Source organism: Scyliorhinus torazame, chromosome 17 (assembly GCF_047496885.1).
Source record: "Scyliorhinus torazame isolate Kashiwa2021f chromosome 17, sScyTor2.1, whole genome shotgun sequence".
NCBI lineage: Eukaryota > Metazoa > Chordata > Chondrichthyes > Carcharhiniformes > Scyliorhinidae > Scyliorhinus > Scyliorhinus torazame.
Window position 1 is genome coordinate 91,145,690 of NC_092723.1, and position 24,566 is coordinate 91,170,255.

Consider the following 24,566-nt stretch of genomic DNA (forward strand, 5'->3'; position numbering starts at 1 on the left):
TGGCAAAAAATAGTAAATTTCAAAGCAAGCCGTTCTGAAACCAATCGGCAAATTACTCAAAACGCTTAACTCGCCGAGACAATCACTTTTGTTCGACAGTGAATCTCTGGCAAAAAATAGTTAATATTGAAGCAAGCAGTTCTGAAACCAATCGGAAATTGCTCAAAATGCTTAACTCGCCGGGAAAATCACTTTTTCCCCACAATGAATGTCTGGCAAAAAATAGTAAATTTTGATGCAAGCCCTTCTGAAACCAATCGGCAAATTACTCAAAACGCTTAACTCGCCGAGAAAATCACTTTTGTTCCACAATGAATGCCTGGCAAAAAATAGTCAATTTTGATGCAAGCCCTTCTGAAACCAATCGGCAAATTACTCAAAACGCTTAACTCCCCGGGAAAATCACTTTTTTCCACAATGAATGTCTGGCCAAAAAAATAGTAAATTTTGATGCAAGCCGTTCTGAAACCAATCGGCAAATAACTCAAAATGCTTAACTCGCAAAGGAAATCACTTTTTTCCCACAATGAATGTCTGGCAAAAAATAGTAAATTTCAAAGCAAGCCGTTCTGAAAGCAATCGGCAAATTACTCAAAACGCTTAACTCGCCGAGAAAATCACTTTTGTTCCACAATGAATGCCTGGCAAAAAATAGTTAATTTTGAAGCAAGCCGTTCTGAAACCAATCGGCAAATTACTCAAAATGCTTAACTCGCCGGGAAAATCACTTTTTTCCACAATGAATGTCTGGCAAAAAATAGTAAATTTTGATGCAAGCCGTTCTGAAACCAATCGGGAAATTACTCAAAATGCTTAACTCGCTGGGAAAATCACTTTTTTCCCAGAATGAATGTCTGGCAAAAAATAGTTAATTTTGATGCCAGGCCTTCTGAAACCAATCGGCAAATTACTCAAAACGCTTAACTCGCCGTGAAAATCACTTTTGTTCCACAATGAATGTCTGGCAAAAAATAGACAATTTTGAAGCAAGCCATTCTGAAACCAATCGGCAAATTACTCAAAATGCTGAACGCGCCGAGAAAATCACTTTTTCTCCAATCTGAATGTCCGACAAAAAATAGTTAATTTTGATGCAAGCCGTTCTGAAACCAATCGGCAAATAACTCAAAATGCTTAACTCGCCGGGAATATCACTTTTTTTCCACAATGAATGTCTGGCAAAATATAGTAAATTTTGATGCAAGCCGTCTGAAACCAATCGGCAAATTACTCAAAATGCTTAACTCGCCGAGAAAATCACCTTTTTCCCACAATGAATGTCTGGCAAAAAATAGTTAATTTTGTTGCAAGCCGTTCTGAAATCCATCGGCAAATAACTCAAAATGCTTAACTCGCCGAGAAAATCACTTTTTTTCCACAATGAATGTCTGGCAAAAAATAGTTAATTGTGATGCAAGCCGTTCTGAAACCAATCGGCAAATAACTCAAAATGCTTAACTCGCCGAGAAAATCACTTTTATCACACAATGAATGTCTGGCAGAAAATAGTCAATTTTGATGCAAGCCCTTCTGAAACCAATCGGCACATTACTCAAAACGCTTAACTCGCCGAGAAAATCACTTTTGTTCCACAATGAGTGTCTGGCAAAAAAGTTAATATTGAAGCAAGCCGTTGTGAAACCAATCGGCAAATTACTCAAAATGCTGAACGCGCCGAGAAAATCACTTTTTCTCCAATCTGAATGTCCGACAAAAAATAGTTAATTTTGAAGCAAGCCGTTCTGAAACCAATCGGCAAATAACTCAAAATGCTTAACTCGCCGGGAAAATCACTTTTATGCCATAATCAATGGCTGGCAAAAAATAGTTAATTTTGAAGCAAGCCATTCTGAAACCAATCGGGAAATTACTCAAAATGCTGAACGCGCCGAGAAAATCACTTTTTCTCCAATCTGAATGTCCGACAAAAAATAGTTAATTTGGATGCAAGCCGTTCTGAAACCAATCGGCAAATAACTCAAAATGCTTAACTCGCCGGGAAAATCACTTTTTTTCCACAATGAATGTCTGGCAAAATATAGTTAATTTTGATGCAAGCCGTCTGAAACCAATCGGCAAATTACTCAAAATGCTTAACTCGCCGAGAAAATCACCTTTTTCCCACAATGAATGACTGGCAAAAAATAGTAAAATACAATGCAAGCCATTCTGAAACCAATCGGCAAATTACTCAAAACGCTTAACACGCCGAGAAAATCACTTTTGTTCCACAATGAGTGACTGGCAAAAAAGTTAATTTTGAAGCAAGCCGTTGTGAAACCAATCGCCAAATTAATCAAAATGCTTAACTTGCCGCGAAAATGACTTGTTTCCACAATGAATGTCTGGCAAAAAATAGTTAATTTTGTTGCAAGCCGTTCTGAAATCCGTCGGCAAATAACTCAAAATGCTTAACTCGCCGAGAAAATCACTTTTTTTCCACAATGAATGTCTGGCAAAAAATAGTTAATTGTGATGCAAGCCGTTCTGAAACCAATCGGCAAATAACTCAAAATGCTTAACTCGCCGAGAAAATCACTTTTATCACACAATGAATGTCTGCAGAAAATAGTCAATTTTGATGCAAGCCCTTCTGAAACCAATCGGCAAATTACTCAAAACGCTTAACTCGCCGAGAAAATCCCTTTTGTTGCACAATGAATGCCTGGCAAAAAATAGTTAATTTTGAAGCAAGCCGTTCTGAAACCAATCGGCAAATTACTCAAAATGCTTAACTCGCCGGGAAAATGACATTTTTCCACAATGAATGTCTGGCAAAAAATAGTTAATTTTGATGCAAGCCGTTCTGAAATCCATTGGCAAATAACTCAAAATGCTTAACTCGCCGAGAAAATCACTTTTTTTCCACAATGAATGTCTGGCAAAAAATAGTTAATTGTGATGCAAGCCGTTCTGAAACCAATCGGCAAATAACTCAAAATGCTTCACTCGCCGAGAAAATCACTTTTATCACACAATGAATGTATGGCAAAAAATAATTAATTATGATGCAAGCCGTTCTGAAACCAATCGGCAAATTACTCAAAATGCTTAACTCGCCGAGAAAATCACTTTTTTCCCCACAATGAATGTCTGGCAAAAAATATTAAATTTCAATGCAAGCCATTCTGAAACCAATCGGCAAATAACTCAAAATGCTTAACTCGCCGAGAAAATCACTTTTTACCCACAATGAATGTCTGGCAAAAAATAGTCAATTTCAATGCAAGCCATTCTGAAACCTATCGGCTTTTAACTCAAAATGCTTAACTCGCCGAGAAAATCACTTTTTTCACACAATGAATGTGTGGCAAAAAATAGTCAATTTTGATGCAAGCCGTTCTGAAACCAATCGGCAAATTACTCAAAACGCTTAACTCGCCGAGACAATCACTTTTGTTCGACAGTGAATGTCTGGCAAAAAATAGTTAATATTGAAGCAAGCCGTTCTGAAACCAATCGGAAATTGCTCAAAATGCTTAACTCGCCGGGAAAATCACTTTTTCCCCACAATGAATGTCTGGCAAAAAATAGTAAATTTTGATGCAAGCCCTTCTGAAACCAATCGGCAAATTACTCAAAACGCTTAACTCGCCGAGAAAATCACTTTTGTTCCACAATGAATGCCTGGCAAAAAATAGTCAATTTTGATGCAAGCCCTTCTGAAACCAATCGGCAAATTACTCAAAACGCTTAACTCCCCGGGAAAATCACTTTTTTCCACAATGAATCTCTGGCAATAAAATAGTAAATTTTGATGCAAGCCGTTCTGAAACCAATCGGCAAATAACTCAAAATGCTTAACTCGCAAAGGAATCACTTTTTTCCCCACAATGAATGTCTGGCAAAAAATAGTAAATTTCAAAGCAAGCCGTTCTGAAAGCAATCGGCAAATTACTCAAAACGCTTAACTCGCCGAGAAAATCACTTTTGTTCCACAATGAATGCCTGGCAAAAAATAGTTAATTTTGAAGCAAGCCGTTCTGAAACCAATCGGCAAATTACTCAAAATGCTTAACTCGCCGGGAAAATCACTTTTTTCCACAATGAATGTCTGGCAAAAAATAGTAAATTTTGATGCAAGCCGTTCTGAAACCAATCGGGAAATTACTCAAAATGCTTAACTCGCTGGGAAAATCACTTTTTTCCCAGAATGAATGTCTGGCAAAAAATAGTTAATTTTGATGCCAGGCCTTCTGAAACCAATCGGCAAATTACTCAAAACGCTTAACTCGCCGTGAAAATCACTTTTGTTCCACAATCAATGTCTGGCAAAAAATAGTTAATTTTGAAGCAAGCCATTCTGAAACCAGTCGGCAAATTACTCAAAATGCTGAACGCGCCGAGAAAATCACTTTTTCTCCAATCTGAATGTCCGACAAAAAATAGTTAATTTTGATGCAAGCCGTTCTGAAACCAATCGGCAAATAACTCAAAATGCTTAACTCGCCGGGAATATCACTTTTTTTCCACAATGAATGTCTGGCAAAATATAGTAAATTTTGATGCATGCCGTCTGAAACCAATCGGCAAATTACTCAAAATGCTTAACTCGCCGAGAAAATCACCTTTTTCCCACAATGAATGACTGGCAAAAAATAGTAAATTTCAATGCAAGCCATTCTGAAACCAATCGGCAAATTACTCAAAACGCTTAACTAGCCGAGAAAATCACTTTTGTTCCACAATGAGTGTCTGGCAAAAAAGTTAATTTTGAAGCAAGCCGTTCTGAAACCAATCGGCAAATTACTCAAAATGCTTAACTCGCCGGGAAAATGACTTTTTTCCACAATGAATGTCTGGCAAAAAATAGTTAATTTTGTTGCAAGCCTATCTGAAATCCATCGGCAAATAACTCAAAATGCTTAACTCGCCGAGAAAATCACTTTTTTTCCACAATGAATGTCTGGCAAAAAATAGTTAATTGTGATGCAAGCCGTTCTGAAACCAATCGGCAAATAACTCAAAATGCTTAACTCGCCGAGAAAATCACTTTTATCACACAATGAATGTCTGGCAGAAAATAGTCAATTTTGATGCAAGCCCTTCTGAAACCAATCGGCACATTACTCAAAACGCTTAACTCGCCGAGAAAATCACTTTTGTTCCACAATGAGTGTCTGGCAAAAAAGTTAATTTTGAAGCAAGCCGTTCTGAAACCAATCGGCAAATTACTCAAAATGCTTAACTCGCCGGGAAAATGACTTTTTTCCACAATGAATGTCTGGCAAAAAATAGTTAATTTTGTTGCAAGCCGTTCTGAAATCCATCGGCAAATACCTCAAAATGCTTAACTCGCCGAGAAAATCACTTTTTTTCCACAATGAATGTCTGGCAAGAAATAGTTAATTGTGATGCAAGCCGTTCTGAAACCAATCGGCAAATTACTCAAAATGCTTAACTCGCCGAGAAAATCACTTTTTTCCCCACAATGAATGTCTGGCAAAAAATATTAAATTTCAATGCAAGCCATTCTGAAACCAATCGGCAAATAACTCAAAATGCTTTACTCGCCGAGAAAATCACTTTTTACCCACAATGAATGTCTGGCAAAAAATAGTCAATTTCAATGCAAGCCATTCTGAAACCTATCGGCATATAACTCAAAATGCTTAACTCGCCGAGAAAATCACTTTTTTCCCACAATGAATGTCTGGCAAAAAATAGTCAATTTTGATGCAAGCCGTTCTGAAACCAATCGGCAAATTACTCAAAACGCTTAACTCCCCGGGAAAATCACTTTTTTCCACAATGAATGTCTGGCAAAAAAATAGTAAATTTTGATGCAAGCCGTTCTGAAACCAATCGGCAAATAACTCAAAATGCTTAACTCGCCGAGGAAATCACTTTTTTCCCACAATGAATGTCTGGCAAAAAATAGTAAATTTCAAAGCAAGCCGTTCTGAAACCAATCGGCAAATTACTCAAAACGCTTAACTCGCCGAGACAATCACTTTTGTTCGACAGTGAATCTCTGGCAAAAAATAGTTAATATTGAAGCAAGCCGTTCTGAAACCAATCGGAAATTGCTCAAAATGCTTAACTCGCCGGGAAAATCACTTTTTCCCCACAATGAATGTCTGGCAAAAAATAGTAAATTTTGATGCAAGCCCTTCTGAAACCAATCGGCAAATTACTCAAAACGCTTAACTCGCCGAGAAAATCACTTTTGTTCCACAATGAATGCCTGGCAAAAAATAGTCAATTTTGATGCAAGCCCTTCTGAAACCAATCGGCAAATTACTCAAAACGCTTAACTCCCCGGGAAAATCACTTTTTTCCACAATGAATGTCTGGCCAAAAAAATAGTAAATTTTGATGCAAGCCGTTCTGAAACCAATCGGCAAATAACTCAAAATGCTTAACTCGCAAAGGAAATCACTTTTTTCCCACAATGAATGTCTGGCAAAAAATAGTAAATTTCAAAGCAAGCCGTTCTGAAAGCAATCGGCAAATTACTCAAAACGCTTAACTCGCCGAGAAAATCACTTTTGTTCCACAATGAATGCCTGGCAAAAAATAGTTAATTTTGAAGCAAGCCGTTCTGAAACCAATCGGCAAATTACTCAAAATGCTTAACTCGCCGGGAAAATCACTTTTTTCCACAATGAATGTCTGGCAAAAAATAGTAAATTTTGATGCAAGCCGTTCTGAAACCAATCGGGAAATTACTCAAAATGCTTAACTCGCTGGGAAAATCACTTTTTTCCCAGAATGAATGTCTGGCAAAAAATAGTTAATTTTGATGCCAGGCCTTCTGAAACCAATCGGCAAATTACTCAAAACGCTTAACTCGCCGTGAAAATCACTTTTGTTCCACAATGAATGTCTGGCAAAAAATAGATAATTTTGAAGCAAGCCATTCTGAAACCAATCGGCAAATTACTCAAAATGCTGAACGCGCCGAGAAAATCACTTTTTCTCCAATCTGAATGTCCGACAAAAAATAGGTAATTTTGATGCAAGCCGTTCTGAAACCAATCGGCAAATAACTCAAAATGCTTAACTCGCCGGGAATATCACTTTTTTTCCACAATGAATGTCTGGCAAAATATAGTAAATTTTGATGCAAGCCGTCTGAAACCAATCGGCAAATTACTCAAAATGCTTAACTCGCCGAGAAAATCACCTTTTTCCCACAATGAATGTCTGGCAAAAAATAGTTAATTTTGTTGCAAGCCGTTCTGAAATCCATCGGCAAATAACTCAAAATGCTTAACTCGCCGAGAAAATCACTTTTTTTCCACAATGAATGTCTGGCAAAAAATAGTTAATTGTGATGCAAGCCGTTCTGAAACCAATCGGCAAATAACTCAAAACGCTTAACTCGCCGAGAAAATCACTTTTATCACACAATGAATGTCTGGCAGAAAATAGTCAATTTTGATGCAAGCCCTTCTGAAACCAATCGGCACATTACTCAAAACGCTTAACTCGCCGAGAAAATCACTTGTGTTCCACAATGAGTGTCTGGCAAAAAAGTTAATTTTGAAGCAAGCCGTTCTGAAACCAATCGGCAAATTACTCAAAATGCTTAACTCGCCGGGAAAATGACTTTTTTCCACAATGAATGTCTGGCAAAAAATAGTTAATTTTGTTGCAAGCCGTTCTGAAATCCATCGGCAAATAACTCAAAATGCTTAACTCGCCGAGAAAATCACTTTTTTTCCACAATGAATGTCTGGCAAAAAATAGTTAATTGTGATGCAAGCCGTTCTGAAACCAATCGGCAAATAACTCAAAATGCTTAACTCGCCGAGAAAATCACTTTTATCACACAATGAATGTCTGGCAAAAAATAGTTAATTGTGATGCAAGCCGTTCTGAAACCAATCGGCAAATAACTCAAAATGCTTAACTCGCCGAGAAAATCACTTTTATCACACAATGAATGTCTGGCAGAAAATAGTCAATTTTGATGCAAGCCCTTCTGAAACCAATCGGCACATTACTCAAAACGCTTAACTCGCCGAGAAAATCACTTTTGTTCCACAATGAGTGTCTGGCAAAAAAGTTAATTTTGAAGCAAGCCGTTCTGAAACCAAGCGGCAAATTACTCAAAATGCTTAACTCGCAAAGGAATCACTTTTTTCCCCACAATGAATGTCTGGCAAAAAATAGTAAATTTCAAAGCAAGCCGTTCTGAAAGCAATCGGCAAATTACTCAAAACGCTTAACTCGCCGAGAAAATCACTTTTGTTCCACAATGAATGCCTGGCAAAAAATAGTTAATTTTGAAGCAAGCCGTTCTGAAACCAATCGGCAAATTACTCAAAATGCTTAACTCGCCGGGAAAATCACTTTTTTCCACAATGAATGTCTGGCAAAAAATAGTAAATTTTGATGCAAGCCGTTCTGAAACCAATCGGGAAATTACTCAAAATGCTTAACTCGCTGGGAAAATCACTTTTTTCCCAGAATGAATGTCTGGCAAAAAATAGTTAATTTTGATGCCAGGCCTTCTGAAACCAATCGGCAAATTACTCAAAACGCTTAACTCGCCGTGAAAATCACTTTTGTTCCACAATCAATGTCTGGCAAAAAATAGTTAATTTTGAAGCAAGCCATTCTGAAACCAGTCGGCAAATTACTCAAAATGCTGAACGCGCCGAGAAAATCACTTTTTCTCCAATCTGAATGTCCGACAAAAAATAGTTAATTTTGATGCAAGCCGTTCTGAAACCAATCGGCAAATAACTCAAAATGCTTAACTCGCCGGGAATATCACTTTTTTTCCACAATGAATGTCTGGCAAAATATAGTAAATTTTGATGCATGCCGTCTGAAACCAATCGGCAAATTACTCAAAATGCTTAACTCGCCGAGAAAATCACCTTTTTCCCACAATGAATGACTGGCAAAAAATAGTAAATTTCAATGCAAGCCATTCTGAAACCAATCGGCAAATTACTCAAAACGCTTAACTAGCCGAGAAAATCACTTTTGTTCCACAATGAGTGTCTGGCAAAAAAGTTAATTTTGAAGCAAGCCGTTCTGAAACCAATCGGCAAATTACTCAAAATGCTTAACTCGCCGGGAAAATGACTTTTTTCCACAATGAATGTCTGGCAAAAAATAGTTAATTTTGTTGCAAGCCTATCTGAAATCCATCGGCAAATAACTCAAAATGCTTAACTCGCCGAGAAAATCACTTTTTTTCCACAATGAATGTCTGGCAAAAAATAGTTAATTGTGATGCAAGCCGTTCTGAAACCAATCGGCAAATAACTCAAAATGCTTAACTCGCCGAGAAAATCACTTTTATCACACAATGAATGTCTGGCAGAAAATAGTCAATTTTGATGCAAGCCCTTCTGAAACCAATCGGCACATTACTCAAAACGCTTAACTCGCCGAGAAAATCACTTTTGTTCCACAATGAGTGTCTGGCAAAAAAGTTAATTTTGAAGCAAGCCGTTCTGAAACCAATCGGCAAATTACTCAAAATGCTTAACTCGCCGGGAAAATGACTTTTTTCCACAATGAATGTCTGGCAAAAAATAGTTAATTTTGTTGCAAGCCGTTCTGAAATCCATCGGCAAATACCTCAAAATGCTTAACTCGCCGAGAAAATCACTTTTTTTCCACAATGAATGTCTGGCAAGAAATAGTTAATTGTGATGCAAGCCGTTCTGAAACCAATCGGCAAATTACTCAAAATGCTTAACTCGCCGAGAAAATCACTTTTTTCCCCACAATGAATGTCTGGCAAAAAATATTAAATTTCAATGCAAGCCATTCTGAAACCAATCGGCAAATAACTCAAAATGCTTTACTCGCCGAGAAAATCACTTTTTACCCACAATGAATGTCTGGCAAAAAATAGTCAATTTCAATGCAAGCCATTCTGAAACCTATCGGCATATAACTCAAAATGCTTAACTCGCCGAGAAAATCACTTTTTTCCCACAATGAATGTCTGGCAAAAAATAGTCAATTTTGATGCAAGCCGTTCTGAAACCAATCGGCAAATTACTCAAAACGCTTAACTCCCCGGGAAAATCACTTTTTTCCACAATGAATGTCTGGCAAAAAAATAGTAAATTTTGATGCAAGCCGTTCTGAAACCAATCGGCAAATAACTCAAAATGCTTAACTCGCCGAGGAAATCACTTTTTTCCCACAATGAATGTCTGGCAAAAAATAGTAAATTTCAAAGCAAGCCGTTCTGAAACCAATCGGCAAATTACTCAAAACGCTTAACTCGCCGAGACAATCACTTTTGTTCGACAGTGAATCTCTGGCAAAAAATAGTTAATATTGAAGCAAGCCGTTCTGAAACCAATCGGAAATTGCTCAAAATGCTTAACTCGCCGGGAAAATCACTTTTTCCCCACAATGAATGTCTGGCAAAAAATAGTAAATTTTGATGCAAGCCCTTCTGAAACCAATCGGCAAATTACTCAAAACGCTTAACTCGCCGAGAAAATCACTTTTGTTCCACAATGAATGCCTGGCAAAAAATAGTCAATTTTGATGCAAGCCCTTCTGAAACCAATCGGCAAATTACTCAAAACGCTTAACTCCCCGGGAAAATCACTTTTTTCCACAATGAATGTCTGGCCAAAAAAATAGTAAATTTTGATGCAAGCCGTTCTGAAACCAATCGGCAAATAACTCAAAATGCTTAACTCGCAAAGGAAATCACTTTTTTCCCACAATGAATGTCTGGCAAAAAATAGTAAATTTCAAAGCAAGCCGTTCTGAAAGCAATCGGCAAATTACTCAAAACGCTTAACTCGCCGAGAAAATCACTTTTGTTCCACAATGAATGCCTGGCAAAAAATAGTTAATTTTGAAGCAAGCCGTTCTGAAACCAATCGGCAAATTACTCAAAATGCTTAACTCGCCGGGAAAATCACTTTTTTCCACAATGAATGTCTGGCAAAAAATAGTAAATTTTGATGCAAGCCGTTCTGAAACCAATCGGGAAATTACTCAAAATGCTTAACTCGCTGGGAAAATCACTTTTTTCCCAGAATGAATGTCTGGCAAAAAATAGTTAATTTTGATGCCAGGCCTTCTGAAACCAATCGGCAAATTACTCAAAACGCTTAACTCGCCGTGAAAATCACTTTTGTTCCACAATGAATGTCTGGCAAAAAATAGATAATTTTGAAGCAAGCCATTCTGAAACCAATCGGCAAATTACTCAAAATGCTGAACGCGCCGAGAAAATCACTTTTTCTCCAATCTGAATGTCCGACAAAAAATAGGTAATTTTGATGCAAGCCGTTCTGAAACCAATCGGCAAATAACTCAAAATGCTTAACTCGCCGGGAATATCACTTTTTTTCCACAATGAATGTCTGGCAAAATATAGTAAATTTTGATGCAAGCCGTCTGAAACCAATCGGCAAATTACTCAAAATGCTTAACTCGCCGAGAAAATCACCTTTTTCCCACAATGAATGTCTGGCAAAAAATAGTTAATTTTGTTGCAAGCCGTTCTGAAATCCATCGGCAAATAACTCAAAATGCTTAACTCGCCGAGAAAATCACTTTTTTTCCACAATGAATGTCTGGCAAAAAATAGTTAATTGTGATGCAAGCCGTTCTGAAACCAATCGGCAAATAACTCAAAACGCTTAACTCGCCGAGAAAATCACTTTTATCACACAATGAATGTCTGGCAGAAAATAGTCAATTTTGATGCAAGCCCTTCTGAAACCAATCGGCACATTACTCAAAACGCTTAACTCGCCGAGAAAATCACTTGTGTTCCACAATGAGTGTCTGGCAAAAAAGTTAATTTTGAAGCAAGCCGTTCTGAAACCAATCGGCAAATTACTCAAAATGCTTAACTCGCCGGGAAAATGACTTTTTTCCACAATGAATGTCTGGCAAAAAATAGTTAATTTTGTTGCAAGCCGTTCTGAAATCCATCGGCAAATAACTCAAAATGCTTAACTCGCCGAGAAAATCACTTTTTTTCCACAATGAATGTCTGGCAAAAAATAGTTAATTGTGATGCAAGCCGTTCTGAAACCAATCGGCAAATAACTCAAAATGCTTAACTCGCCGAGAAAATCACTTTTATCACACAATGAATGTCTGGCAAAAAATAGTTAATTGTGATGCAAGCCGTTCTGAAACCAATCGGCAAATAACTCAAAATGCTTAACTCGCCGAGAAAATCACTTTTATCACACAATGAATGTCTGGCAGAAAATAGTCAATTTTGATGCAAGCCCTTCTGAAACCAATCGGCACATTACTCAAAACGCTTAACTCGCCGAGAAAATCACTTTTGTTCCACAATGAGTGTCTGGCAAAAAAGTTAATTTTGAAGCAAGCCGTTCTGAAACCAAGCGGCAAATTACTCAAAATGCTTAACTCGCCGGGAAAATGACTTTTTTCCACAATGAATGTCTGGCAAAAAATAGTTAATTTTGTTGCAAGCCGTTCTGAAATCCATCGGCAAATAGCTCAAAATGCTTAACTCGCCGAGAAAATCACTTTTTTTCCACTATGAATGTCTGGCAATAAATAGTTAATTGTGATGCAAGCAGTTCTGAAACCAATCGGCAAATTACTCAAAATGCTTAACTCGCCGAGAAAATCACTTTTTTCCCCACAATGAATGTCTGGCAAAAAATATTAAATTTCAATGCAAGCCATTCTGAAACCAATCGGCAAATAACTCAAAATGCTTAACTCGCCGAGAAAATCACTTTTTACCCACAATGAATGTCTGGCAAAAAATAGTCAATTTCAATGCAAGTCTTTCTGAAACCTATCGGCATATAACTCAAAATGCTTAACTCGCCGAGAAAATCACTTTTTTCCCCACAATGAATGTCTGGCAAAAAATAGTCAATTTTGATGCAAGCCGTTCTCAAACCAATCGGCAAATTACTCAAAACGCTTAACTACCCGGGAAAATCACTTTTTTCCACAATGAATGTCTGGCAAAAAAATAGTAAATTTTGATGCAAGCCGTTCTGAAACCAATCGGCCAATAACTCAAAATGCTTAACTCGCCGAGGAAATCACTTGTTTCCCACAATGAATGTCTGGCAAAAAATAGTAAATTTCAAAGCAAGCCGTTCTGAAACCAATCGGCAAATTACTCAAAACGCTTAACTCGCCGAGACAATCACTTTTGTTCGACAGTGAATCTCTGGCAAAAAATAGTTAATATTGAAGCAAGCCGTTCTGAAACCAATCGGAAATTGCTCAAAATGCTTAACTCGCCGGGAAAATCACTTTTTCCCCACAATGAATGTCTGGCAAAAAATAGTAAATTTTGATGCAAGCCCTTCTGAAACCAATCGGCAAATTACTCAAAACGCTTAACTCGCCGAGAAAATCACTTTTGTTCCACAATGAATGCCTGGCAAAAAATAGTCAATTTTGATGCAAGCCCTTCTGAAACCAATCGGCAAATTACTCAAAACGCTTAACTCCCCGGGAAAATTACTTTTTTCCACAATGAATGTCTGGCCAAAAAAATAGTAAATTTTGATGCAAGCCGTTCTGAAACCAATCGGCAAATAACTCAAAATGCTTAACTCGCAAAGGAAATCACTTTTTTCCCACAATGAATGTCTGGCAAAAAATAGTAAATTTCAAAGCAAGCCGTTCTGAAAGCAATCGGCAAATTACTCAAAACGCTTAACTCGCCGAGAAAATCACTTTTGTTCCACAATGAATGTCTGGCAAAAAATAGTTAATTGTGATGCAAGCCGTTCTGAAACCAATCGGCAAATAACTCAAAATGCTTAACTCGCCGAGAAAATCACTTTTATCACACAATGAATGTCTGCAGAAAATAGTCAATTTTGATGCAAGCCCTTCTGAAACCAATCGGCAAATTACTCAAAACGCTTAACTCGCCGAGAAAATCCCTTTTGTTGCACAATGAATGCCTGGCAAAAAATAGTTAATTTTGAAGCAAGCCGTTCTGAAACCAATCGGCAAATTACTCAAAATGCTTAACTCGCCGGGAAAATGACATTTTTCCACAATGAATGTCTGGCAAAAAATAGTTAATTTTGATGCAAGCCGTTCTGAAATCCATTGGCAAATAACTCAAAATGCTTAACTCGCCGAGAAAATCACTTTTTTTCCACAATGAATGTCTGGCAAAAAATAGTTAATTGTGATGCAAGCCGTTCTGAAACCAATCGGCAAATAACTCAAAATGCTTCACTCGCCGAGAAAATCACTTTTATCACACAATGAATGTATGGCAAAAAATAATTAATTATGATGCAAGCCGTTCTGAAACCAATCGGCAAATTACTCAAAATGCTTAACTCGCCGAGAAAATCACTTTTTTCCCCACAATGAATGTCTGGCAAAAAATATTAAATTTCAATGCAAGCCATTCTGAAACCAATCGGCAAATAACTCAAAATGCTTAACTCGCCGAGAAAATCACTTTTTACCCACAATGAATGTCTGGCAAAAAATAGTCAATTTCAATGCAAGCCATTCTGAAACCTATCGGCTTTTAACTCAAAATGCTTAACTCGCCGAGAAAATCACTTTTTTCACACAATGAATGTCTGGCAAAAAATAGTCAATTTTGATGCAAGCCGTTCTGAAACCAATCGGCAAATTACTCAAAACGCTTAACTCGCCGAGACAATCACTTTTGTTCGACAGTGAATGTCTGGCAAAAAATAGTTAATATTGAAGCAAGCCGTTCTGAAACCAATCGGAAATTGCTCAAAATGCTTAACTCGCCGGGAAAATCACTTTTTCCCCACAATGAATGTCTGGCAAAAAATAGTAAATTTTGATGCAAGCCCTTCAGAAACCAATCGGCAAATTACTCAAAACGCTTAACTCGCCGAGAAAATCACTTTTGTTCCACAATGAATGCCTGGCAAAAAATAGTCAATTTTGATGCAAGCCCTTCTGAAACCAATCGGCAAATTACTCAAAACGCTTAACTCCCCGGGAAAATCACTTTTTTCCACAATGAATCTCCGGCAATAAAATAGTAAATTTTGATGCAAGCCGTTCTGAAACCAATCGGCAAATAACTCAAAATGCTTAACTCGCAAAGGAATCACTTTTTTCCCCACAATGAATGTCTGGCAAAAAATAGTAAATTTCAAAGCAAGCCGTTCTGAAAGCAATCGGCAAATTACTCAAAACGCTTAACTCGCCGAGAAAATCACTTTTGTTCCACAATGAATGCCTGGCAAAAAATAGTTAATTTTGAAGCAAGCCGTTCTGAAACCAATCGGCAAATTACTCAAAATGCTTAACTCGCCGGGAAAATCACTTTTTTCCACAATGAATGTCTGGCAAAAAATAGTAAATTTTGATGCAAGCCGTTCTGAAACCAATCGGGAAATTACTCAAAATGCTTAACTCGCTGGGAAAATCACTTTTTTCCCAGAATGAATGTCTGGCAAAAAATAGTTAATTTTGATGCCAGGCCTTCTGAAACCAATCGGCAAATTACTCAAAACGCTTAACTCGCCGTGAAAATCACTTTTGTTCCACAATCAATGTCTGGCAAAAAATAGTTAATTTTGAAGCAAGCCATTCTGAAACCAGTCGGCAAATTACTCAAAATGCTGAACGCGCCGAGAAAATCACTTTTTCTCCAATCTGAATGTCCGACAAAAAATAGTTAATTTTGATGCAAGCCGTTCTGAAACCAATCGGCAAATAACTCAAAATGCTTAACTCGCCGGGAATATCACTTTTTTTCCACAATGAATGTCTGGCAAAATATAGTAAATTTTGATGCATGCCGTCTGAAACCAATCGGCAAATTACTCAAAATGCTTAACTCGCCGAGAAAATCACCTTTTTCCCACAATGAATGACTGGCAAAAAATAGTAAATTTCAATGCAAGCCATTCTGAAACCAATCGGCAAATTACTCAAAACGCTTAACTAGCCGAGAAAATCACTTTTGTTCCACAATGAGTGTCTGGCAAAAAAGTTAATTTTGAAGCAAGCCGTTCTGAAACCAATCGGCAAATTACTCAAAATGCTTAACTCGCCGGGAAAATGACTTTTTTCCACAATGAATGTCTGGCAAAAAATAGTTAATTTTGTTGCAAGCCTATCTGAAATCCATCGGCAAATAACTCAAAATGCTTAACTCGCCGAGAAAATCACTTTTTTTCCACAATGAATGTCTGGCAAAAAATAGTTAATTGTGATGCAAGCCGTTCTGAAACCAATCGGCAAATAACTCAAAATGCTTAACTCGCCGAGAAAATCACTTTTATCACACAATGAATGTCTGGCAGAAAATAGTCAATTTTGATGCAAGCCCTTCTGAAACCAATCGGCACATTACTCAAAACGCTTAACTCGCCGAGAAAATCACTTTTGTTCCACAATGAGTGTCTGGCAAAAAAGTTAATTTTGAAGCAAGCCGTTCTGAAACCAATCGGCAAATTACTCAAAATGCTTAACTCGCCGGGAAAATGACTTTTTTCCACAATGAATGTCTGGCAAAAAATAGTTAATTTTGTTGCAAGCCGTTCTGAAATCCATCGGCAAATACCTCAAAATGCTTAACTCGCCGAGAAAATCACTTTTTTTCCACAATGAATGTCTGGCAAGAAATAGTTAATTGTGATGCAAGCCGTTCTGAAACCAATCGGCAAATTACTCAAAATGCTTAACTCGCCGAGAAAATCACTTTTTTCCCCACAATGAATGTCTGGCAAAAAATATTAAATTTCAATGCAAGCCATTCTGAAACCAATCGGCAAATAACTCAAAATGCTTTACTCGCCGAGAAAATCACTTTTTACCCACAATGAATGTCTGGCAAAAAATAGTCAATTTCAATGCAAGCCATTCTGAAACCTATCGGCATATAACTCAAAATGCTTAACTCGCCGAGAAAATCACTTTTTTCCCACAATGAATGTCTGGCAAAAAATAGTCAATTTTGATGCAAGCCGTTCTGAAACCAATCGGCAAATTACTCAAAACGCTTAACTCCCCGGGAAAATCACTTTTTTCCACAATGAATGTCTGGCAAAAAAATAGTAAATTTTGATGCAAGCCGTTCTGAAACCAATCGGCAAATAACTCAAAATGCTTAACTCGCCGAGGAAATCACTTTTTTCCCACAATGAATGTCTGGCAAAAAATAGTAAATTTCAAAGCAAGCCGTTCTGAAACCAATCGGCAAATTACTCAAAACGCTTAACTCGCCGAGACAATCACTTTTGTTCGACAGTGAATCTCTGGCAAAAAATAGTTAATATTGAAGCAAGCCGTTCTGAAACCAATCGGAAATTGCTCAAAATGCTTAACTCGCCGGGAAAATCACTTTTTCCCCACAATGAATGTCTGGCAAAAAATAGTAAATTTTGATGCAAGCCCTTCTGAAACCAATCGGCAAATTACTCAAAACGCTTAACTCGCCGAGAAAATCACTTTTGTTCCACAATGAATGCCTGGCAAAAAATAGTCAATTTTGATGCAAGCCCTTCTGAAACCAATCGGCAAATTACTCAAAACGCTTAACTCCCCGGGAAAATCACTTTTTTCCACAATGAATGTCTGGCCAAAAAAATAGTAAATTTTGATGCAAGCCGTTCTGAAACCAATCGGCAAATAACTCAAAATGCTTAACTCGCAAAGGAAATCACTTTTTTCCCACAATGAATGTCTGGCAAAAAATAGTAAATTTCAAAGCAAGCCGTTCTGAAAGCAATCGGCAAATTACTCAAAACGCTTAACTCGCCGAGAAAATCACTTTTGTTCCACAATGAATGCCTGGCAAAAAATAGTTAATTTTGAAGCAAGCCGTTCTGAAACCAATCGGCAAATTACTCAAAATGCTTAACTCGCCGGGAAAATCACTTTTTTCCACAATGAATGTCTGGCAAAAAATAGTAAATTTTGATGCAAGCCGTTCTGAAACCAATCGGGAAATTACTCAAAATGCTTAACTCGCTGGGAAAATCACTTTTTTCCCAGAATGAATGTCTGGCAAAAAATAGTTAATTTTGATGCCAGGCCTTCTGAAACCAATCGGCAAATTACTCAAAACGCTTAACTCGCCGTGAAAATCACTTTTGTTCCACAATGAATGTCTGGCAAAAAATAGATAATTTTGAAGCAAGCCATTCTGAAACCAATCGGCAAATTACTCAAAATGCTGAACGCGCCGAGAAAATCACTTTTTCTCCAATCTGAATGTCCGACAAAAAATAGGTAATTTTGATGCAAGCCGTTCTGAAACCAATCGGCAAATAACTCAAAATGCTTAACTCGCCGGGAATATCACTTTTTTTCCACAATGAATGTCTGGCAAAATATAGTAAATTTTGATGCAAGCCGTCTGAAACCAATCGGCAAATTACTCAAAATGCTTAACTCGCCGAGAAAATCACCTTTTTCCCACAATGAATGTCTGGCAAAAAATAGTTAATTTTGTTGCAAGCCGTTCTGAAATCCATCGGCAAATAACTCAAAATGCTTAACTCGCCGAGAAAATCACTTTTTTTCCACAATGAATGTCTGGCAAAAAATAGTTAATTGTGATGCAAGCCGTTCTGAAACCAATCGGCAAATAACTCAAAATGCTTAACTCGCCGAGAAAATCACTTTTATCACACAATGAATGTCTGGCAGAAAATAGTCAATTTTGATGCAAGCCCTTCTGAAACCAATCGGCACATTACTCAAAACGCTTAACTCGCCGAGAAAATCACTTGTGTTCCACAATGAGTGTCTGGCAAAAAAGTTAATTTTGAAGCAAGCCGTTCTGAAACCAATCGGCAAATTACTCAAAATGCTTAACTCGCCGGGAAAATGACTTTTTTCCACAATGAATGTCTGGCAAAAAATAGTTAATTTTGTTGCAAGCCGTTCTGAAATCCATCGGCAAATAACTCAAAATGCTTAACTCGCCGAGAAAATCACTTTTTTTCCACAATGAATGTCTGGCAAAAAATAGTTAATTGTGATGCAAGCCGTTCTGAAACCAATCGGCAAATAACTCAAAATGCTTAACTCGCCGAGAAAATCACTTTTATCACACAATGAATGTCTGGCAAAAAATAGTTAATTGTGATGCAAGCCGTTCTGAAACCAATCGGCAAATAACTCAAAATGCTTAACTCGCCGAGAAAATCACTTTTATCACACAATGAATGTCTGGCAGAAAATAGTCAATTTTGATGCAAGCCCTTCTGAAACCAATCGGCACATTACTCAAAACGCTTAACTCGCCGAGAAAATCACTTTTGTTCCACAATGAGTGTCTGGCAAAAAAGTTAATTTTGAAGCAAGCCGTTCTGAAACCAAGCGGCAAATTACTCAAAATGCTTAACTCGCCGGGAAAATGACTTTTTTCCACAATGAATGTCTGGCAAAAAATAGTTAATTTTGTTGCAAGCCGTTCTGAAATCCATCGGCAAATAGCTCAAAATGCTTAACTCGCCGAGAAAATCACTTTTTTTCCACTATGAATGTCTGGCAATAAATAGTTAATTGTGATGCAAGCAGTTCTGAAACCAATCGGCAAATTACTCAAAATGCTTAACTCGCCGAGAAAATCACTTTTTTCCCCACAATGAATGTCTGGCAAAAAATATTAAATTTCAATGCAAGCCATTCTGAAACCAATCGGCAAATAACTCAAAATGCTTAACTCGCCGAGAAAATCACTTTTTACCCACAATGAATGTCTGGCAAAAAATAGTCAATTTCAATGCAAGTCTTTCTGAAACCTATCGGCATATAACTCAAAATGCTTAACTCGCCGAGAAAATCACTTTTTTCCCCACAATGAATGTCTGGCAAAAAATAGTCAATTTTGATGCAAGCCGTTCTCAAACCAATCGGCAAATTACTCAAAACGCTTAACTACCCGGGAAAATCACTTTTTTCCACAATGAATGTCTGGCAAAAAAATAGTAAATTTTGATGCAAGCCGTTCTGAAACCAATCGGCCAATAACTCAAAATGCTTAACTCGCCGAGGAAATCACTTGTTTCCCACAATGAATGTCTGGCAAAAAATAGTAAATTTCAAAGCAAGCCGTTCTGAAACCAATCGGCAAATTACTCAAAACGCTTAACTCGCCGAGACAATCACTTTTGTTCGACAGTGAATCTCTGGCAAAAAATAGTTAATATTGAAGCAAGCCGTTCTGAAACCAATCGGAAATTGCTCAAAATGCTTAACTCGCCGGGAAAATCACTTTTTCCCCACAATGAATGTCTGGCAAAAAATAGTAAATTTTGATGCAAGCCCTTCTGAAACCAATCGGCAAATTACTCAAAACGCTTAACTCGCCGAGAAAATCACTTTTGTTCCACAATGAATGCCTGGCAAAAAATAGTCAATTTTGATGCAAGCCCTTCTGAAACCAATCGGCAAATTACTCAAAACGCTTAACTCCCCGGGAAAATTACTTTTTTTCACAATGAATGTCTGGCCAAAAAAATAGTAAATTTTGATGCAAGCCGTTCTGAAACCAATCGGCAAATAACTCAAAATGCTTAACTCGCAAAGGAAATCACTTTTTTCCCACAATGAATGTCTGGCAAAAAATAGTAAATTTCAAAGCAAGCCGTTCTGAAAGCAATCGGCAAATTACTCAAAACGCTTAACTCGCCGAGAAAATCACTTTTGTTCCACAATGAATGCCTGGCAAAAAATAGTTAATTTTGAAGCAAGCCGTTCTGAAACCAATCGGGAAATTACTCAAAATGCTTAACTCGCCGGGAAAATCACTTTTTTCCACAGTGAATGTCTGGCAAAAAATAGTAAATTTTGATGCAAGCCGTTCTGAAACCAATCGGGAAATTACTCAAAATGCTTAACTCGCTGGGAAAATCACTTTTTTCCCAGAATGAATGTCTGGCAAAAAATAGTTAATTTTGATGCCAGGCCTTCTGAAACCAATCGGCAAATTACTCAAAACGCTTAACTCGCAGTGAAAATCACTTTTGTTCCACAATGAATGTCTGGCAAAAAATAGATAATTTTGAAGCAAGCCATTCTGAAACCAATCGGCAAATTACTCAAAATGCTGAACGCGCCGAGAAAATCACTTTTTCTCCAATCTGAATGTCCGACAAAAAATAGTTAATTTTGATGCAAGCCGTTCTGAAACCAATCGGCAAATAACTCAAAATGCTTAACTCGCCGGGAATATCACTTTTTTTCCACAATGAATGTCTGGCAAAATATAGTAAATTTTGATGCAAGCCGTCTGAAACCAATCGGCAAATAACTCAAAATGCTTAACTCGCCGAGAAAATCACTTTTTTTCCACAATGAATGTCTGGCAAAAAATAGTTAATTGTGATGCAAGCCGTTCTGAAACCAATCGGCAAATAACTCAAAATGCTTAACTCGCCGAGAAAATCACTTTTATCACACAATGAATGTCTGGCAGAAAATAGTCAATTTTGATGCAAGCCCTTCTGAAACCAATCGGCACATTACTCAAAACGCTTAACTCGCCGAGAAAATCACTTTTGTTCCACAATGAGTGTCTGGCAAAAAAGTTAATTTTGAAGCAAGCCGTTCTGAAACCAATCGGCAAATTACTCAAAATGCTTAACTCGCCGGGAAAATGACTTTTTTCCGCAATGAATGTCTGGCAAAAAATAGTTAATTTTGTTGCAAGCCGTTCTGAAATCCATCGGCAAATAACTCAAAATGCTTAACTCGCCGAGAAAATCACTTTTTTCCGCAATGAATGTCTGGCAAAAAATAGTTAATTGTGATGCAAGCCGTTCTGAAACCAATCGGCAAATAACTCAAAATGCTTAACTCGCCGAGAAAATCACTTTTATCACACAATGAATGTCTGGCAAAAAATAGTTAATTTTGAAGCAAGCCGTTCTGAAACCAATCGGGAAATTACTCAAAATGCTTAACTCGCTGGGAAAATCACTTTTTTCCCACAATGAATGTCTGGCAAAAAATAGTAAATTTCAATGCAAGCCATTCTGAAACTAATCGGCAAATTACTCAAAACGCTTAACTCGCCGTGAAAATCACTTTTGTTCCACAATGAATGTCTGGCAAAAAATAGTTAATTTTGAAGCAAGCCATTCTGAAACCAATCGGCAAATTACTCAAAATGCTGAACGCGACGAGAAAATCACTTTTTCTCCAATCTGAATGTCCGACAAAAAATAGTTAATTTTGAAGCAAGCCGTTCTGAAACCAATCGGCAAATAACTCAAAATGCTTAACTCGCCGGGAAAATCACTTTTATGCCATAATCAATGGCTGGCAAAATATAGTAAATTTCAATGCAAGCCACTCTGAAACCAATCGGCAAATTACTCAAAACGCTTAACTCGCCGTGAAAATCACTTTTGTTCCACAATGAATGTCTGGCAAAAAATAGTTAATTTTGAAGCAAGCCATTCTTAAACCAATCGGGAAATTACTCAAAATGCTGAACGCGCCGAGTAAATCACTTTTTCTCCAATCTGAATGTCCGACAAAAAATAGTTAATTTGGATGCAAGCCGTTCTGAAACCAATCGGCAAATAACTCAAAATGCTTAACTCGCCGGGAAAATCACTTTTTTTCCACAATGAATGTCTGGCAAAATATAGTTAATTTTGATGCAAGCCGTCTGAAACCAATCGGCAAATTACTCAAAATGCTTAACTCGCCGAGAAAATCACCTTTTTCCCACAATGAATGACTGGCAAAAAATAGTAAAATACAATGCAAGCCATTCTGAAACCAATCGGCAAATTACTCAAAACGCTTAACTCGCCGAGAAAATCACTTTTGTTCCACAATGAGTGACTGGCAAAAATGTTAATTTTGAAGCAAGCCGTTGTGAAACCAATCGCCAAATTACTCAAAATGCTTAACTCGCCGCGAAAATGACTTTTTTCCACAATGAATGTCTGGCAAAAAATAGTTAATTTTGTTGCAAGCCGTTCTGAAATCCGTCGGCAAATAACTCAAAATGCTTAACTCGCCGAGAAAATCACTTTTTTTCCACAATGAATGTCTGGCAAAAAATAGTTAATTGTGATGCAAGCCGTTCTGAAACCAATCGGCAAATAACTCAAAATGCTTAACTCGCCGAGAAAATCACTTTTATCACACAATGAATGTCTGCAGAAAATAGTCAATTTTGATGCAAGCCCTTCTGAAACCAATCGGCAAATTACTCAAAACGCTTAACTCGCCGAGAAAATCCCTTTTGTTCCACAATGAATGCCTGGCAAAAAATAGTTAATTTTGAAGCAAGCCGTTCTGAAACCAATCTACAAATTACTCAAAATGCTTAACTCGCCGGGAAAATCACTTTTTTCCAAATGAATGTCTGGCAAAAAATAGTAAATTTTGATGCAAGCCGTTCTCAAACCAATCGGCAAATTACTGAAAATGCTTAACTCGCCGAGAAAATCACTTTTATCACACAATGAATGTCTGGCAGAAAATAGTCAATTTTGATGCAAGCCCTTCTGAAACCAATCGGCACATTACTCAAAACGCTTAACTCGCCGAGAAAATCACTTTTGTTCCACAATGAGTGTCTGGCAAAAAAGTTAATTTTGAAGCAAGCCGTTCTGAAACCAATCGGCAAATAACTCAAAATGCTTAACTCGCCGAGAAAATCACTTTTATCACACAATGAATGTCTGGCAAAAAATAGTTAATTTTGAAGCAAGCCGTTCTGAAACCAATCGGGAAATTACTCAAAATGCTTAACTCGCTGGGAAAATCACTTTTTTCCCACAATGAATGTCTGGCCAAAAATAGTAAATTTCAATGCAAGCCATTCCGAAACTAATCGGCAAATTACTCAAAACGCTTAACTCGCCGTGAAAATCACTTTTGTTCCACAATGAATGTCTGGCAAAAAATAGTTAATTTTGAAGCAAGCCATTCTGAAAACAATCGGCAAATTACTCAAAATGCTGAACGCGCCGAGAAAATCACTTTTTCTCCAATCTGAATGTCCGACAAAAAATAGTTAATTTTGAAGCAAGCCGTTCTGAAACCAATCGGCAAATAACTCAAAATGCTTAACTCGCCGGGAAAATCACTTTTATGCCATAATCAATGGCTGGCAAAAAATAGTTAATTTTGAAGCAAGCCATTCTGAAACCAATCGGGAAATTACTCAAAATGCTGAACGCGCCGAGAAAATCACTTTTTCTCCAATCTGAATGTCCGACAAAAAATAGTTAATTTGGATGCAAGCCGTTCTGAAACCAATCGGCAAATAACTCAAAATGCTTAACTCGCCGGGAAAATCACTTTTTTTCCACAATGAATGTCTGGCAAAGTATAGTTAATTTTGATGCAAGCCGTCTGAAACCAATCGGCAAATTACTCAAAATGCTTAACTCGCCGGGAAAATCACTTTTTCCCCACAATGAATGTCTGGCAAAAAATAGTAAATTTTGATGCAAGCCCTTCTGAAACCAATCGGCAAATTACTCAAAACGCTTAACTCGCCGAGAAAATCACTTTTGTTCCACAATGAATGCCTGGCAAAAAATAGTCAATTTTGATGCAAGCCCTTCTGAAACCAATCGGCAAATTACTCAAAACGCTTAACTCCCCGGGAAAATCACTTTTTTCCACAATGAATGTCTGGCCAAAAAAATAGTAAATTTTGA